The sequence below is a fragment of the Haemaphysalis longicornis genome, unplaced genomic scaffold, assembly GCF_048455015.1.
Source record: "Haemaphysalis longicornis isolate Haplotype H1 unplaced genomic scaffold, Haemaphysalis longicornis Haplotype H1 scaffold_6, whole genome shotgun sequence".
NCBI classification, from domain to species: domain Eukaryota; kingdom Metazoa; phylum Arthropoda; class Arachnida; order Ixodida; family Ixodidae; genus Haemaphysalis; species Haemaphysalis longicornis.
The window spans coordinates 180,383,683-180,403,449 of record NW_027526407.1 but is presented as its reverse complement, the minus strand read 5'-3'; the positions used below and the strand labels follow the sequence as shown (position 1 = coordinate 180,403,449).

The following is a 19,767-nucleotide window of genomic DNA, read 5'->3' as shown; positions in this document are numbered from 1 at the left end:
CTGGCCCGCCACGTGACCCTTTCCTCAGCATCTCTTGCGGCGGCGCGGACGGCCCGTGACCTCACCGGAGGAGACAAAAAGGCGTATCAAGGCACAAGATCGTCAGTTGGAAGCGCAGTGGCTGTGGTTGAACACCACCTAATCTTCGTGCTGCATATTTGCAGACTAGTTGTTCGGTACTCCATAATCAACTCCTAGCCTTTACCACGCCGCAGCTGCTGCCCAATCACAATTTTCGTGTGAACCTTGAACCTCAAAATTCCAACTAACGCTGAACTTGCTAAGAAAATTGAAGAGCTTGAGACTTTGGTTACAGACCTCGCTTCACAATTTGAGGAGAAAACAAAAGACAAAGAAGTAGATGTTGATGAAGTCGCTGACTTGAGGAAGAGGGTAAAATTAATGGGAAAAGTTCGACGACATGGTGAAGGAACGGGATGAGTTGGTGGCGTCCAACAAGGCGCTCGTGGCATCCAACAAGGAACTCGTGGCTACAAATGCTGTGCTGGAAAAGCGTGTCGCTAACCTGGAGCAGTACTCCAGGCTCAATAATGTCAAAATCAAGGGCGTTCCATTCACCAAAGGCGAAAACTCTGCTGCTATTTTGACAGCCATAGGGGACGGTATCGACTGTCCTATATCTTCAGCTGACTTGGATGTCATTCACGGTGCGCCCACGAAATCTGACAATTTGAATATTATTGCCCATTTTTGTGGCCGGAACAAGAAAAATGATTTCGTCCGGAAAGCACAAAAAGCCCGTTTGAGGACCAATGAGATTGGCTTTTCTGGCGAGGAACACGAGACGGTATATGTGAATGACCATCTGACGCACGAAAACAAGATACTGTTTGATATGGCCATCAAACTGATGAGGGGCACTCTTGGCAGTTTCTCTGAACTGACAATTGCCTAATCAAAGCTAGGAAAACGAGCAATAGTAATGTATACCGCATCTCATCCGAGGCTGACCTGCGTAATATGTGGTACAAGTGTTGAATAATGTGTTGTGCTCATCAAATCGAGATGTCTTTGTGTCCGCGGGTGTCTGCAACTCTCTGCTCAGCGACGATCACCGATGAGTCATTTATTTTAACGCAAAAAGCCTCCGGAAAAACATTGACGGTATCAGTAATTTTATTTTATCACTAAATCACTCTTTTTTGTTTATTTGTACATCGGAAACGTGGCTCTGGGAGGATGACTCTGACTTGAATGTTTTAAATCATATGTTCCTGAATACAGTCACCGCGCAAATGGTAGTCATGGTGGTGCTGCCATTTTTGTTTCTTCTGGCATTGCGTACAGTCGCAGGCATCACCTTTCCATTGACGTCAGTAACTGCGAATCAGTTTGGATAGAGACCGATCATTCATTTATTCCAGATAGTCGCAAAAAATTCATTCACGGCTGCATTTATCGGTCACCATCATCTTCGGTCACTGAATTCCTATTAGCGCTGGATCAAATTCTCAACAAATTATCATTTCGAAACAAAAGATATCTTACTTGTGGGCGATATAAATAAAATTTATTAGATGAAACTTTCAATATGTATGCAGCTTATACCGATTGCTTTACTGGCTATGGGCTTGAGTCATTATTTACTTCTCACACAAGAATAATGTTTCATTGGTGAGGTCTCTCCCACGAAGCCCTCGTATTTTACAACTGTCTTTAACAAGAATAAGTTTGTTGACGCCATAATTTCCACTGACTGGTCCAATATTAATTCATCATCTGATCCCATTGAGGCAGTAACTGAATTTTGTAGCATTTCCCTTGAAGTAGTTGCTGTCAGCTCGAGTAAATTGTAGTGCAAAAAACCGTACAACTTTCCTACTAACCCTTGGATGACGATTGCATTGTTTACTAGTTTAGGAAAGAAAAAAAAATGTTTAAAATAATTAGGAACAACCTTTCAACAAAACTCTAGCGGAACAATGTAATGAAATACCGTTTTATTGACGAAACTATAAAAGTGGCCAAGCAACCCTACTATAGCAATGTATTCATGAATAATAAAAGTAATCGCAAAAATTAGTGTAAGCTTTTGAATGAATTTTCGAAGCCGTCCTTTGCCCGCAAGAGCATACCTTAAATTCGATTTAACAACGTAACATATATTCATCCTGGCCACATAGCCGACGCTTTTATGCCCACTTTTCCTTATTTGCCGTACACAGAAAAGGAACTTATCAAATAGACTTGCCTCGTCTCACGCGTTTAGTTTTTTTTTCTTTTTCTAGTAACGTCTTAAGAAGTGTATCGTACAATCCGCAACTTAAAATACAAGAGTCCCGGATTAGACAATATCTGCGTACGTCATATAAAAATAGTGGCGGACTTGATCTGCGTACCCATGAGCCATAAAATAATGTTATTTTCAAAACCGGCACTCCGTCTCCCCCCCTCTATTAAAACGCGCAAACGTCATTCCGGTGTATAAAAGGTGATAAACGGCAATTTCTAACTATCGACTTATTTAAATTCTTTCTTCTTTCAGTGAGATTATTGAGAGATTGTTTGTTAAGCGTTTAACATACATTTAGATAAGTTTAACCTTTTGAAACAATGTCAATTTGGTTTTTGTTCTGGAAGTTCTACTAGTCTAGCCTTACTTTCTTTAACTGGTCACATTAAACATTCAATAGACAGTGGTTACATAGTTGGCTCAGTATTTCTGGACTTCACCAAAGCTTTCGATAGCATAAATATTTGCATCTTATTTACAAAGCTTGAAAGCTTTGGAGTAACTGGCCCGACATTAACTCATCTAAAAATCTATCTTTTAAACGGGAAATACGTTGTGTGCTCTAACGGTATACTTTCCGAATCAGAAACTATTTATCAAGGCGTGCCCCAGGGATCGATACTTGGGCCCCTGCTGTTCATGCTGTACATAAATGATCTTCCTAATTGCCTGAATCCATGCCGTTGCGTTTTATATGCGGATGATACCACAATAACATCTTCAGACAAATCCATCGATGGCCTTACATCGAAGTTTAGCACTGATCTCGCGAACGTGGTAATGGGTGCCGTAACAATTGCTTATATATTAATCCTGAAAAAACGAAGTATATGATCTTTAAAACTAGTCAAAGGCAAATACCCACCGTTCCTGCTTTAACGCTTGATACCACTCTTATCGCTGCTTCTAACTCTGTGTCGTTTCTTGGCGTTTTACTGGACTCTAACCTAAAATTTAAATCTCATATTAACCATATCAAGAAAAAAACTGCATACAGTATTAGGGCCATAATTAAAGCTCCCCCGTTTTTCTGATATGATGCGCTTTTATCACTTTACTTTTCTTTCACTCATAGTCATTTAAATTACGGGATTGTAGCATGGGGCTACACAAATCATTGTCATATATCACCAGCCCAACATATCCAAAATCAATCAATTCGCATTATCACCATGAGCCATCCTCAGTTCAATACCCAGGATTTATTGCGCCATTTTAATTTGTTACCAATCAGCAAGTAGTTTCAGTATAATTTCAGAGCAATATTTTTTAAATCTTTATGTTCTCCACTGCATTTCAATTTCATCGACCCAATAATCTTAGTAACCTAGAACACCACAAGATTTGCCTCAAATAAAAACTTTCTGCTACCACGTGTTTCAAATAATTACGGTAAAATGACTTCACCATTCACAGCCATATCAATTTGGAATAGTCTACTAGCCGCTTTTAAATCCTTTAAATGCGTGTCTTCATTTAAATCATCCTTGAAAAACCATCTCTTGTCTGAATAATTGTGTTTATATCGCTTATTCTTTTTCTTGTTAGTCTTATCTATTGTTCAATTGATATGACGTCCTTCTACACCTACCCCTTACATTTTCTGCTTCCATGGTTTACTCAAAATGGTGTAGTTCTTTTTTATTGGTAATTGCCATACCTTTCCAATTGAATTTTTTATACTGTTTATTGTTGTTTTGTATAATAACTGCTTGTCGCTGTTTATTGTTTACTGCTTGAAATTTACTGAGTGATTACCCCTGTTGTTAACTTACCGAGGGCCCTGGTACAGTCTTCGACTTTGGGACACTTGTCTCTTGAGACCCTTGTATTACTTGCCTACTGCATTTCAATAAACTTTCGGCTTCTTCTATGTCTTGTGCTTTGCAATTATACTGACGTCTTTCTCCGATCCTCATTACAAGGGTCCCGATAATAAGGTAACATTTTATGTAAGTTTGAGTGGACATGACCGCTAGAATGTATGTGTCACGTTAGCCTAAATACGAGTAGTTACATGAAGACAAAGTACTAAATCTGGATAATAAATTCGCAACACCAAAGGCTCCAAATGCAATTATCAATGGTGTAGCAATAAATACACTACCTATCTGGCTTCGATTTTGTTTAGGAATCCGATTTTAGTGCTGGTATGGGTCTCCAATGGTAGAGGTCACGAATGGTATAATAAATGTAATGTTTTAATTGGTTCAGTAATTTCTACATGTCTCAATCTCAGCCCCCCTTTGAAAATGAAAAGTAAAAAGTTTAGTCAAAATTATCCAGCAATATTTTATTCATACTAGAAGGAGATTTCTAGGCACCTTCTTTGAGAGTTTCCGGTGGTGATAATTATGGGAATGGCAATGCACCTTGATTGCAATCAGAAGCTAGACAACCCTGGGCAATGCATACCCGGAAACAGGATTGCATCAGTTCTTCATTGGCGCTGAAAACTTGAATTTGTTTCTGAAAGACCTGACCAACACGACGGAGCAGTGATTCTTTAAGTTAAAAACCCAAGATTTACAAGAACTTTATTGCTGGTAAAGAAAAATGCAGTAATCTATTGAGACAATGATACACAAGCATTGTATGCATTATTAAAATGAGCAAACCCTTGTAACTTACAGCAATAAAAACCCGATATGGCAAAAGAAAAGTAATGTTCTGACACCTTCTTGTCCAATACAGCAATCAATGTCTCAAAAGTAATTGTACTGACTCGAAACGTAGACACAGGTGCGGATATTCTGTACCCATATTTGGCGAGTCTTGTCTTGGAGTCTTTAAAGAAATGACGCAGCAGAAAGAGTCCTTGCGGTTTCAATTTACATACAATATTCTACGAGTTCATGTGCCCGTCTGGTAACAACATTTTGAAAAACTACATTGGCTATTTATTGCGAAGTTTTTGGATATCTTCAAATATTGTTTTACGCGTAAACAATATCAATTTTATCCTCCTTGAAACGCTACAAGCTTGTAGAGCGCAAGACATGAAAGCAATTCTTTATGTCATCAATTCAGCACATAAAAGAATATTTCTGAATATAGAAACTGGAGCTTGTGTTATATTGCTGGAAAAATCTATTGTGGTTATTTACGACATTCACAACAAAAGAAATTGTTACATAGCCGGCGCACACACGGTGCGTGTACGACAGACGAGACAGCGCTGGGGACTGAACCATTTATTCGCCCGTGAACACAGTATTTAAAGCATAGCAAGGGAAAGGGAGTTGGGAAGGAAGAAAGGGCGAGGAAAGACATGAGCCTGAGTTGTTGATAAGTCACATGCCTGGCTCAGGCGGCGGGAGATAACAAAGCAAGCTGATTTACAACATTTCTCCTCCCTTACTATTGAAAACGCTGTACAGGCTTTCTTTCCCGTGTTGAGCGTCGCAAAACTTGCGCGGGTTCCTGCGCCTTCTGGATAGGCGGCGACGGTTTGGCGGATGCCACCTGGTCTGCCAGCTGCTCGTTGAAATCGCCTTCGTTGTCGGTTGGTGTGGGCGCAGCTGCAGCTGAAGGGCTCCCCTCGTCTTGGTCTCGGTGAACGCCGCTCCGAGCGCATGCCGGGCTCGGCCTGGAACGCATTTGGTCTAGGTGACATCGAACCACCCCAGCGGGCGTTTGTATGATGGTCATGCGAGACCCTGCTGTCGACTGAACTTTCCCTGGTGTCCATTTCTCCCTATGGCCGTAGTTACGGGCGTACACGGCTGTGTCGGGCGGCAGTGTCCACTCTTCTGCCTCCGGGGTTGACCCTGGGAAAGGTGGGAAACACGAGTCCAAACGAGAGTGGGTCAGGTAGCCGAATAGAAGTTCGGAAGGGGATTTTCCCTCGAGGCACGGCGTTCTCCTGTAGCTGAAAAAAACTTTCACTAATTTCTCTTCTAATGTGCCTTCGCTTATCTTATTCAAAGCTTCCTTATTCGTCCGAACAGCTCGTTCAGCGAGCTCGTTAGATTGTGGGTGATACACAGCCGTACGGAGGTGTGCGATGTTATTGTTCTTCGCAAAAGTGGCGAATTCTTCTCTAGTGAACTGCGTGCTATTGTCCGTAACTATTGTGCGTGGAGCACCGAATCTGGCAAAAATGCTGCGTAAGCTGGCAATTGTGGACTGCGTGCTTGCATGCCTTATCCACTTAGTGGCAGCATCCACCCCCACCAATATCATGCTGCCTGCGACCGGCCCGGCGAAATCGGCGTGCAGCCTCGACCATTTCATTTCATTCATTTCATTTTATTACCTTAAAGGCCCCCGGAGGGAAATTACATAAGCGGTGGGGTTACAAAAAAACGTACAAAAAAGCCATGAATTAGTTTGAAAAATGGCTTGTAACGCTATGAATAAATGTTGATGGACAGGTGATTGCTGCAATATGGTGGGGGAGGTCATTCCAGTCTTTTGCTGCACGAAGAAAAAATGAGGCATCAAAAGTAACGGTGCGGGAACGTTGACGGGTAACTTGAAGATATGGCCAATGCAATGTGATCTGCGAAATGGGGGGGAGATGTAAGGTTCGATTGCAAGTGGACTGTGAAAAAGTTTATGAAACAAGCAAAGGGTATCAATGCGGCGGCGGGAAGACCGAGGGGACAGGCCAATTTCTACTTTTAAAGATGACACGCTAATGTGATAGCTTTATGAGGATTGAATGAATCTAGTAGCCTGGTTTTGAAGTGATTTGAGTGCACTAATGAGATACGCGTGGTGTGGGTTCCAAAATGACGACGCGCATTCGAGCTTGCTTCTTACGAGGGATTGATAAGTTAGTAAGTTTACATGGCGAGGTGCGTTGCGCAGGTGGCGTTTTAGGAAGCCGAGAGTACGATAACCAGCTGCGATGATAGTCCGGATATGCTCCGTACAAGTTAGGACACTGCACAAATTTAGGTCAAGGTATTTGTATGATTGCACAAGTTGAACATTAGTGTTCGAAATTATGTAGGAAGTGGTAAGCTGGTTATGGCGACGCTGAAACAACATAAGTTTACATTTGTTAGGATTAGGTTCCATTTGCCAGTGTTCACACCAACGCTGTACTTGGTTAAGGTTACATTGGAGGCTAATTTGGTCGGATACATTAGTTACTGTGCGGTACAAAGCGCAGTCATCAGCAAACATGCGTATGTTACAACTTAAGTTCTTTGAGAGGTCGGTAATCTATATTAGAAATAACAAGGGGCCAAGGACGGAACCCTGTGGGACACCTGATGTAACTGGAATAAAATTCGAGAGCTGATTATTTACAAGGACAGATTGGGAACGGTTATTTAAAAATTCTTGGATCCAGATTAAGACTGCGGGGTGTACGTTTAAGTGGGAGAGTTTCAGTAACAGGCGTTTATGGGGTACCTTATCGAATGCGTTGGAGAAATCTAGAAATATAGCGTCTGTTTGAAGGTTATTATCGAGATTGGAATAAAGCTCATGGACAAAAAGTGCTAGTTGAGTTTCGCATGAAAATCCTTTTCGGAAGCCATGTTGTGCAGGATGAAAAAAATTAACCTTGTCAAGAAAACTGATAATGTGAGTGAATATGACGTGTTCCATGATTTTGCAAGGCACCGACGTTAGGGAGAATTGACGATAATTTAGAGGCGAGTTTTTGTTACCGGTTTTGAAGACTGGAATGACCTTCCCTTTTTTCCAATCGTCGGGCAGCTGGCCTGTTGCGAGTGACTGCGAAAACAATAAACATAAGTATTCGGCACAGACATCTATAGCGTTTTAAGGAACTTGGAGTTAATATTGTCTACACCAGCGGATGATGACAGCTTAAGGTTATTTATTATAGATATTATACCTGACACGGAAAATGTGATAGATGGCATGAAGAGTTCGATAGTGGACGTCGGCATGAAGAATAGAAGGTCTGTTTCTTTTTGTGAACACTGATCCAAATGCGTTATTAAAGATGTTTGCACAATCGACGTCACTCACTGGTCTGCCGGCATCATCAGTGAAGTTAGTCGATTGAGTTGGGTGAGGGTTGATTATTTCGAAAAACTTGCGTGGGTCGCTTTTTAGAATGTTCGTCAAGTTATCGTTATAGAAAGAGTGTTTTGCTTCGCAAATCTTTCTAGGTAGTCATGTTCAGCTACATAGTATGTTTACCATGCGCATTGGCTTCCCTTCTGTTTGGCTGAAAGAAAGAGCCGTTTCTTTTTGTTTTCTAGGCGTTTTAATGTTTTGGTGAACCAGGGCTTTTGAGTGTTGGGTATATATTTGTGGGTATATATTTGCTCACAAGGTATTCCGCTTTGTCTGTAAATATTTTCCAATTGTCTTGCACGCGTTTATTTGGGAATAATGATTCGAATGATGGAAAGAAAGAGCGGAGTTCATCAATGATAGCTGTATAATTTTCTTTGTCATAAAGACGAATAGTTTTTTTTACTTTTCTGACGAGACTCCGGTTTGAACGTAAACTCAGCATGAATTACCTTGTGATCACTAATTTCTGGAAGATATGAAATGGACGAAAGCCTCTCAGGGTGATCCGTTTGTATTAAATCAAGCGTATTGGCGCACGTATGAGTTACGCGAGTTGGTTCAGTTACAAGTTGGGTTAAGTTAAAGTTTAGGCACACATCAAGAAAGTCGTGCGCTGCGGGTTCTCCTGACGTCAATAGGGGCCCTATTCTCGACTGCACAAATTGCCGGCATTTCGCCCATGTTTTTTTGCGTAAGCACGACGTAAGCAATCAGTGACGTGCTGCACCTATAGCTATGACGACATGCAGTGTAATTTGACGAGTCGCTCATAAAGATCGCTACCAAGGTATCAAATATTGTGCAAGAAAGATATAAAAACACTTGGCATGTACTATAAAAATTAAGACGGTAGCTGAGGCTGACAAGAAAAACACATTTCTGGAGGTCAAATTTGGCGCCAACCCCACAAGGCGATCGAGTAACGTTGATCCAAAAGCGAGCGAAAGGCGGATGTCGAGCTAAAGAACATCACACAGTTTTCTTACCGTATCTATTTATTTCTTTCAATCGATTTTATTAACATAGCTGGGCTCTCTGCTTCAATGCAAGCTTTGTTGCGTTATCACCTTTCCTGCCGCCACCGCCGCCACGCCATCGTCTGCTGCTATGTTACAAGTTTATGGCGTGATCACAGAAAAAGACGGCCGCGACCATCGCTTCTATGACACATAAGAGCAGCGAAGCGCTACGCCTGATAACCGCGGAGCGCACCGATGTCGCCGATTCACTCATTCGTCAAGCTCGACTGCAATCAGCGCTGTAATGAACTAAATAGTCACTTTTCATTGTTATCTTTCTCTTCAGTTCCATCATGTGACCCAACAGCTTACTAGAACAAGTATGGACAAATGCCAAGCATTGGGTTCTCTTTGTCATGGAGAGGCTTGTACTGCCCTCTTATGTTGCGGTTACGCCAAACAAATAACTTTTATTTCATTGCCAAACATAGAAGCAAAATACTACATGTTATTTGTATGTTCCATGATCGCTGACTTGGAAGCAATTGAAACTATAATTTGTTCCGGTAGGAAACACGCTTTAAACAGCGCGCATGCGAAACTGCGCCTGCTGCAAATTGCCGCACATTTCGCGGCACCGTAAGCCGGGGCAATATTGTGCCCTATTTTGCTTGTATTTTGCGACAAAAACAGCCGCCATTTTCAAGCTGTTACGTAGCGTTACGTCACTTTTACGCAGGCTGAAGTTGCCAATGCATAACGTAATCGTTCCCGCCAACTGTTTAAATTACGTCACGCCTTCTCAGCCAATCACAGAGGCGGTGTGTATTACAAGCAGTTTTGTTGTTGAATAGCAAAGGCAGGCTTACGTTGTCATGTCCGCTGCATTTAGTCTGGTTTTTCATTGCCGGCCAAGAATTATGCGCCTTTAGTAACGAGAAATAAGGCAAACTTTAGAACTGGTGTCCGTAGACGACATGAAACGTCAAAATGACGACAGCACACACAACTGCTTTGTCAACCGGAAGCACGTGACCAAAATTGAAAGCCAATCAGAAAAGACTTCCGGAAAATTGCCTGAATTGCCGGCAATTTGTGCAGTCGAGAATAGGGCCCTAGGGCCCTAGGAGAGGCGGCGGCTGATGTCGGTGGCGATGCTGTTTTCCATGATGAATCCAGGTATCCGGGAGGGCAGGAGAGGAGGAGGGTTAGCGCTTCCGTACACGCCGAAGCGTGAGCGAACTGGCGTGACCAGTTGCCTGCGCCGATCCCGCAATTGTGCGTCGCTGGGATGGGTGAGGCTGCAGATTTGGGCAGCACGAGTCCAGAAAGCAGGGCTGCGGCGAAGAGGGCGTAGATCTGCATGGCAATGGTGATAATGGTTGGGTTTTTTATGGCGCAAGGCCGACTAAGGGCAAAGAGCGCCAGAGAAGAAGTTATTTAATGAAGAGAAGTGAATACCACAAAAGGGTAGGTATAAAAAAAACGTGTAAACCGACCATAGTAAAATCAATTAAAAAATGGTGATGGCTGGAGTATAGGGCCAGATTTGATTATGCGTGATAGGAAAGGAGGTTTAAAAACTTGACCTCTGACAAATACCAAACACACGTTTCATGGAAACTATGGAATCGTCACCTAGAAACAACGATGGATGTTGGGAAACAAGTTGTCTTTAAAGTTCTCTGAAGTGTTTTTGTCGTGTTGTGTGAAGTGCCTTGCATGTGATTAGGATGTGCACTACGGATAGGGCCCCTCCGCACCTGCTGCACTGGGGTCTAGATAATCCCGTCAGCAGATACGAGTGAGTCGCATGGGTGTGCCCCATCCGCAGCCTACCCAAGGTGACTTCTGTGTGTCTTTTGCGTGTGTCAGTGGTGTATGGTCCCAAGCGTGGTTTTATAGCGTGTAACTTGTTGTCTGTCTGTTCACTCCAGTGTGTTTGCCATGTTCTACGCAAGTGTTGTCTTATGTGTGACTTGAGGTCTGTATATGGTACGGTTGTTATGTCTACAGTGTTCCTGAGTGCAGCAGCAGCTGCCCTCTCGTCTGCCAACTCATTCCCAGCGATCCCTGCGTGTCATGGGACCCAGCATAGGAGCAGCTCATGCTTTTGTGCATACACGGACATCATAGTGTTGAATACAAGATTAACTATGTGGTTTTGGGGGGCCTTGTGCGTTGACAGTGCGCGAACAACACTCAAAGAATCTGTATAGATGATGGAATTGGGAATTTGATTTTCAAGAATGTGTCGTACAATCAGTAAAATTCCATACGCTTCTGCTGAAAAAGTTGTATTGTGCACACTCATGGTTCTGGCTGCATTTAAATTTGGACCATGAGCAGCGCACGACACCATAGTGGAGGTTTTAGAAGCGTCACTATAAAATTCTGCACATGTGTATTTAAACTGCAAAGACAGAAAGTGCTGCAGTATTGCAGCTCGTGGTACACGATTTTTGTCAAGTCTAATAAAAGAAAGGTCGCACGACACAGGGCGAATTTGCCAAGGCGGTAAACTGTTAGAAAAGGTTGACCTGTACACATCTAAAAACAAAGCACTGAGATCCGAGGCTCGCTCTCTCACTCTAAGTGAAATGGGCAGAGGAACGGATGGGCAATTTACAAAGAGCAGAGATGTTCATGTATCGTTAAAGACAGGATAAAAAGGATGATTATTCAGCGACGAAATTTTAAAAGCATAAAGCAAGTCCATGTACGTTCGTTGGTTCTCAAGGCTCCACTTATCACACTCTACATAAAGACTCTCGGCAGGGCTAGTGCGAAAAGCACCCGAGGCGAGACGAAGCCCCAAGTGTAGCACTGGGTCAAGCATTCGCAACGCTGTTTTAGTCGCCGACCCATTTACCACACTGCCATAGTCTAAACGAGACAAAACCGAAGCAGTATAGAGCCGTAGTGGGAGTTCTTTGTCGGAACCATACGATTGATGGGAGAGAACCTTAAGTATATTCATTGTTTTGAGACATTTATTTTTAAGTTCCTTGATGTGTGGAATGAATGTGAGTTTGTGGTCAAACACAACACCTAAGAACTTGTGCTCCTTGTTCACAAGAAGCGACACGCCATTAAGAGTAATGTCTGGGTCCATATGGACCCCGCGCTTCCTGGAGAACACAACGCAGGAGCTTTTTACAGGATTCAAGTTAAAACCATTCTTTTCTGCCCAGCCGGCAAGTTTCTTTACACCAAGATGGACTTGACGTTCACAGATTGACATATTGCATGATTTATAGGATATCTGCACGTCATCTACATACATGGAATAAGAGATTGTAGGTGGCAGTGCCTTACCAAGAAAGTTCATTTTTACTATGAAGAGAGTGCAGCTCAACACACCACCTTGTGGCACGCCATTTTCTTGCACGTGAAGCTTTGAGAGTGCACCACCGACTCCTACTCGGAATGTTCTGTCTGACACGAAACTGACAAGAGCGTTCAACATGTTACCCGAAACACCGAATGACTTGAGGTCACTAAGGATCCCATAACGTCAAGCGGTGTCGTATGCCTTCTCAAGGTCGAAAAACACAGTTAAAATACTGCTTATGCGCGAAGGCATCCTTCATGTACGAGTCAAGGGCTAACAGTTGATCGTTCGTCGATCGCCCCACCCTGAAGCCTGCCTGGCAGCTCTCGAGAAGACGGTTGTACTCAAGGAAGTACACGAGCCTGCGATTTATCATCTTCTCGAAGAGCTTGCACAGGCAGCTCGTCAGGGCAATAGGACGGTAACTTGAGGGGGATGACGGGTCCTTTCCCTCCTTCAGGAAGGCTACAACTATAGCCTCTTTCGAAGAGTTTGGAATGTGCCCCGAAAGCCATATCTTGTAATATAGGTGTAATAGTGTTAGAAGAGTGTCTGCGTGCAGGTGTTGTATAATTGTGAATGTGATGTTGTCTGGGACTGGAGCTGAGGGTTCACACGTGCTCAAAGCAGCCCTCAGCTCATGCAGTGAAAACTCAGAGTTTTAAGATGTTGACCTATTGTTATGTAGTATAGGCTTCTTTTCGGCCGTTTGTTTGTGTTTTATGAAAGTGTTTGTGTAGTGTGCTGAACTGGACACGTGTTGGAAGTGTTGTGCGAGGGTGTCAGCCTTGTCTTGGAGTGTGTCCCCTGTTGTGCTGACCAGAGGCAGGCTGTGTTTTTGTTGTCCTTTGAGTTTGCGTATTCTTTTCCATACTTTCCATGTGTCTGTGTAGGAGTTTATTGATGTTATGAAGGAACGCCAACTCTCTCGTTTTGCCTCACGGCGCACACGTTACCCTAATGCCTTGGTCCGTTTGAACAAGAGGAGGTTTCTCGACGTGGGGTACCGACGAAGGATACCCCACGCCTTGTTCTGGGCCTCTCGTGCCCGCCTAGAGTCCTCATTTCACCACAGCCTCCGCTGGTTGCGCGGGGCACCAGAGGCGTGGGGAATGGACTTTTAGGCGGCGTCGAGGATGTGCGCCGTGAGGAGTTGGGTAGCTTCTTCAACGTGTAGGTGTCCTATAGATGTGTGGTGTACTTTGGATGTCTCTGTAAATGTATTCCAGTTAGCTCGTGCTTCATTGAACCTATTATGGGAAGATGAACTGCTTGGGCCTTTACCTATATATGTAAGTGAGGTGGGTAAGTGGTCACTGCCATATGGGTCAGTTCCCACACCCCACTCGAGAAGATGAAAGAGAACTGCGGAGCCAATAACCAAGTCAAGACATGAGTATGTGTTGTGTCCTATGTTAGGATATGTAGGCTGTGTATTGTTGAAAAGGCATGCTCCAGAGGATGTAAGAAACCTCTCTATAAGGCGACCCTGGGCATCCGTACGAGAAGAGCCCCAAAGAGAATTGTAAGCATTAGGGTCGCCTGTTATAATGTACGGTTCGGGCAGCTGGTCAACCAGCGCCTCGAAGTCAGAGCTCAAAAGTGTGACATCAGGAGGAATGTATATGGAGCATACCTATATCAACCTATTAAATATTATTAAGCGTGTTGCTAAAGCCTCAAGGACGGTATTCAAGGCGACAGGGTGGCATGGTAAGGATTTTCGGGTGATTATGGCCACACCGCAAGACGAATGTGTGCAGCCATCCCTGTCTTTCCTGTATACGAGGTAACTATTCAAGAAATTTGTGTGTTTAGAATTCAAATGTGTTTCCTGAACACACATTACACTTGGCTGATTGGTATGCAGAATCTCATACACATCGTCAAGATTACTCAGAAGGCCTTTGCAGTTTCATTGAACAATATTTTCTGTTCCCATTATTTAGTGTGAGAGCTACTGGAGTGTATATGTTTATGTGTCGTCTTTCGGGGCTGTGACTCTTGGATTGGGCTTTTTGGGCGGCCTATCTCTAGGCTTGGACGTCGGAGGCCGATTCTTGCGCTGCGTTGCAGTCAAGTATGGCACGACGCCCATCTCGTCGTCCGATGTCCTGGGTGTGCCCGTCGAACCAGGCCCCCAGGACTTGGCCCCCCTTCGAGTGCCCTTTGTTTGACCCGCCACCGCCAGAGGTATCCGAGGCACCAGAAGTGGCACGGGCGGTGCGGTGGTGGTGGGAGCCGGTGCGGGGGTCGTGGTGTCCGTGGCACCCTCCAGCGCTCTGGACGATGGGGAGGCAGGGACGGGAGCGGCACCGGTCCCGACGGAAGAGGTTGCCACCACAACCGCTGCTGGGTGAGCGAGCGGTGCAGAGGCTCGTTGGGCTGCCAGAGGCAACCCAGGTGGGGCGGGGGCGGGACCAAGTCCGACTCGCGGTACTGGGTCCCTGCCGAAACCAGACGCCGCTCCGCCCCCCGGCGAGCAGCGTCGGCGTACCTCCCCAGGGGAGAAGAGGCGAACCTCTTTCGCGCCTCCGGGAAGGTGATGTTTTCTGTTACCTTTACGTTAATGATTCTTTTCTCTAGTTGAAACTTTTCACAAGTGCGAGAGTATGCTGCATGTGGACCCGGGCAATTCGGGCAAGTACGGTTGGTTGCAGTGCAGTTGTCGGATGGATGATCATGCTGGCCACATTTAGCACATGTTGTTCTGCCACGACAGGAATTGGTATCATGCCCGAACCGCTGGCACTTGAAACAGCGCCGCGGGTTCGGGATGTATGGCCGGATAGGACAACGAATGAACCTGCGTTGACATGCTCGGGTAGTGTGCAGCGGTCGAAAGTCAGAATCAGATGTTTCGTGGCTATTTCTTTGTTGTCTTTCCTTATGATTATGTCCCTTACTGCTGTCACGCCTTGATCTGTTAGGCCTTCGAGCAGATCGGTCTCTGTCTCGGTTAGGAGGTCTGGCTCAGATATCACACCCTGGGAGCTGTGTAGGCTGCGGTGGGGTGTGACTCTGATATCCAGTTCTGCCATGCGGGTTTGGCTTATGAGAGTTGTGGCTTGCTTCTGTGAGTTAACCTCAACTAAAACCTCGCCAGGTCTTAGTTTTTTAGCATTGTATGTCTTGCCAACGATAGATTCAAGAAACTTGGATACAAGGAATACAGATTGTGAGGAAACAGGCTTCGATTTGTCAACCGATTCAACCATCAAAAAACGTGGGTAGTTGTCAGGTTTCGGTGAATTCATGGCAGGAAGAGGTGGAAAAGATTCTTCGGTGCTGACCCTTCTCAGGGTCCGATCAGGTTTGGAGGGGGTTTTTCGATTTACCATATGGCATAGGAAAAAGCAGAGGACGGGGGTACTTCCTTTGCTCGGGTTACCCTGATACCGAGAGAGGTCACGGAGCTCCCTGCCTGGTAAACAGACAGGGAGCCCATCCGCCGGAGCTTGACCTTGGCTCCGACGGCCTCCGTTTGTGGTTTCTACCCTTCACCTTAAAAACACATCACCACGGTAGGTCACAGCTTATGCTGGGGGCTCAGGGTCCGCGGTATCGCCAGTACCGTCACCAAGATTACTCAAGGTGCCGCGTGCGGGGCGGCATGGCAAAGGCGAACGGATTAGTGAACTGCGCTGCTGTGCAGTCACCGAGCCCACAGAGGGCAGGCGGACAGGGATGGTCTTTTATAGGAGAGGCGGCGGCTGATGTCGGTGGCGATGCTGTTTTCCATGATGAATCCAGGTATCCGGGAGGGCAGGAGAGGAGGAGGGTTAGCACTTCCGTACACGCCGAAGCGTGAGCGAAGTGGCGTGACCAGTTGCCTGCGCCCATCCCGCAATCGTGCGTCGCTGGGATCGGTGAGGCTGCAGATTGGGGTAGCACGAGTCCAGAAAGCAGGGCTGCGGCGAAGAGGGCGTAGATCTGCATGGCAAAGGCGAACGGATTAGTGAACTGCGCTGCTGCGGAGTCACCGAGCCCACCGTTAAGGACCATTTTTCCTTAACGGCTGGCCAACACATTGGTTGAGCAGAGGCTGGCATAGGCAGGTTTTGCACGCAGTTGTCGCACGACGCTGAGCGCTGTTTTATCTCTCCGTCTATTCCTGGCCACCAGAAAGCCGATCTGGCGACAGCCTTCATTGCCGATGACCCTTCATGTGTCTCATGCAGCATATGTAGCACCCGTTCTGGTGCTGGTGTGGGAACAACAACTCGATGACCCCAGTTTAACAACCCATGACCCACGGATAGTTCTAACCGGCGGTCCGAGAATAGCACCAGCTCAGTGTCCTTTACATGTTTCGGGCAGCCATTCTTGGTGTACTCAACAACCTTCGCTAGTAAAAGGTCCCGCGCAGTTAGCTCTTTGAGTTCTTCGACACACGGAGTACCATCATCGAAACTTGCTAGAGCGTAAACATACTCTGGGGGTTAGCTTCTCGCTGGTGGTGCTGGAGTCTGCAGCGGTAGCCGGCTGAGGGTGTCGGCGTTTAGTAGCAGCTTACCGGGCGAATACTGAAGCTTGTAGCGAAATCCCCCGAGGTAGAGAGCCAAGCGCTGTATTCGAGCTGCGGCCAACGCTGGCGTCGGCTTTTCCGCTTTCAGCAGGCCCAAGAGCGGCTGGTGATCTGTGACCAAGGTAAAAGCTCTGTTGAGGAGATAGTCGCGCAATTCCTACACCCCAAAAACAAGAGCCAAGGCCTCACGTTCTAGCTTCAGGGGTACTGCTCCAGTTCGCATACAGGATTTAACGTGATCATAAAATCGGCGCAAATACGAACGGTTCCATCTTTCTTTAATACGGGCACAATGGGCGTAGCCCACTCCGCATGCGCTACCGGTGATAACACCCCATTTGCTACCAGTCTGTCAAGTTCTTGAGAAACCTTAACACGGAGAGTGAAAGGAATGGATCGTGCCTTAGAGAATTTGGGTGTAGCTCCTTACTTGAGTTGAAGGTGCACAGGGGGACAGTTGATGCAGCCAAATTCCGCGCTGAAAACGTCTTGAAACTCGCTGACGATGTCGTCCACGGCCGGCAGACTTGTTGGCGATCCGGCTTCCGCTGTCAAGTTAAGGACAAGTGACCCTGTATGGCTCAGCTGAAAAATTAGGTCCCGCCAGCGTAGACTAGGAACGGGGCAACTTAATACTACCAAGGAGCAGTCTACTACGGCACCCTTGTAGGCTACCTTCATGTCCAATTGTCCTAGGATGGGGAGCTGGCCAAGATAACAGGAAAGCTTGATAGATTAAGGTTGCAATACCGACCATCTCTCCCGGTTCTTTTGATAAATTTCGCGTGGCACAAACCAGACGGGCGACCCCGTGTCTATCAGCATTGGCATGTCAACGCCGTACCAAGTGAATGTCCTGTGAATTGGGGGCTCTAATTGCCACTTCCGAGATCAAGTCCAGAGGTGCATATCTTCGTCTACGTTTCCCTCCATGCAGTCTTCCGCCACCGCCAGTGCTCGTCCCCGCAAGCCTTGCGTCTGCACTGTTTCGCATTTCCTCGGAGCGTCGCTCGAACACATTTTCGCAAGATGACCCGGCCTACCACAACGATAGCACCTACTCTTGGCCCAGCCGCATGCGTGGCTGTTATGCTCCTTACTTCCGCAGCGTCTGCATTTTAGAGTAGGCTCTTTCGTCAACACGCGCTGCGCGTGAACCTTTAGTACGGTAGTTTTATCGCCCAATATGTTATTTGCGTCATCTTCTGCCGTTTCGGCTGATAATGCTATCGCTTCGGCCTCTTCCAAAGTCAAGTTTGCTTTTGCCAAAAGCTGTTTTTGCAAAGCCTTTGATCTGACACCCCAGTCTATACAGTCGCGGAGAATTCGTTCCAGCATGCTGCCGAAATTACAGTTGTCTGGAATGCGTCGGATGTCGACAAGAAAATGTTGCAAAGGCTCACCTTCATGCTGACATCGATTGAAGAACCGGAAGCTTTCCATTATCTCGTGGCACTTCGGATCAAAATATTCATCCAGCGCTGCAACGACTTCTTCGTAGGTTAGGCTGTTCGGTTTCTTCGGAGCACCTCGTCCCGCCAGAATCTGCACAGTCCTCGTGTTTAACGCTGCTACGAGCAACGCCCTTTTTTTCGCTGTGTCGGTAACCCCCGTTGACTCGAAATAAGCTTCTGCCTTGATGACGTACGCTTTCCAATTGTCCCTCTTGCCGTCATACTCGGCAAGATGGTGGTGAGCCATGGCCGCCATGAGCCATTGCTACAGGTTGTTGAAGGACCGTGCCGTGGTTTTGCTCGCCGTGTTCTTTTACTTCATGGGTTCCTTTCTTGCTCGTCGCCACTGTTACATAGCCGGCGCACACACGGTGCGTGGACGACAGACGAGACAGCGCTGGGGACTGAACCATTTGTTCGTCCGTGAACTCAGTATTTAAAGCATAGCAAGGGAGAGGGAGTATGGAGGGAAGAAAGGGCGAGGAAAGACATGACGCTGAGTTGATGATACGTCACACGCCTGGCTCAGGCGGCGGGAGATAATAAAGCAAGCCGATTTACAACATTTCTCCTCCCTTAGTATTGAAAACGCTGTACAGGCTGTTTTTCCCGAGTAGAGCGTCGCAAAACTTGCGGGGGTTCCTGCGCCTTCTGGATAGGCGGCGACGGTTTTGCGGGTGCCACCTGGTCTGCAGCGGTAGCCGGCTGACAGTGTCGGCGTTTAGTAGCAGCTTACCGGGCGAATACTGAAGCTTGTAGCGAAATCCGCCGAGGTAGAGAACCTAGCGCTGTATTCGAGCTGCGGCCAACGCTGGCGTCGGCTTCTCCGCTTTCAGCAGGCCCAGGAGCGGTTGGTGATCTGTGGCCAAGGTAAAATATCTGTTAGGATATAGTCGCGAAATTTCGACACCCCAAAAACAAGGGCCAAGGCCTCAAGTTCTGGCTGGGAATAATTCCGCTCAGCAGTGGTCAGCGTTCGCGAACGGAAGCCTATGGGACGGTTCACTTTTCATCTGTATGAAACAGCACGGCACCAATGCCATGCGGAGAAGCGTCGCACTCAAGTTTTAATGGCTTTGCGGGGTCGTAGTGAGCGAGCACCCCTGCCGCAAGTGGGCACTGCTTTGCGTTGGCAAAGGCGGTGTCTTGACCTTCTCCCCAGACCCAACGCGCATTTTTGCCAAGCAACTGGTACAAATGTGCAAGCAAAGATGTAATATTCGGAAGGA

At 46.2% G+C, this 19,767-nt stretch overlaps 1 pseudogene; it reads right to left on the bottom strand.

Annotated features, from left to right (window-relative positions):
- Positions 1-5,614: 5,614 nt before the first annotated feature.
- Positions 5,615-18,951, bottom strand: LOC144143390 (uncharacterized; annotated as a pseudogene).
- Between the last annotated feature and the right edge of the window lie 816 nt (positions 18,952-19,767).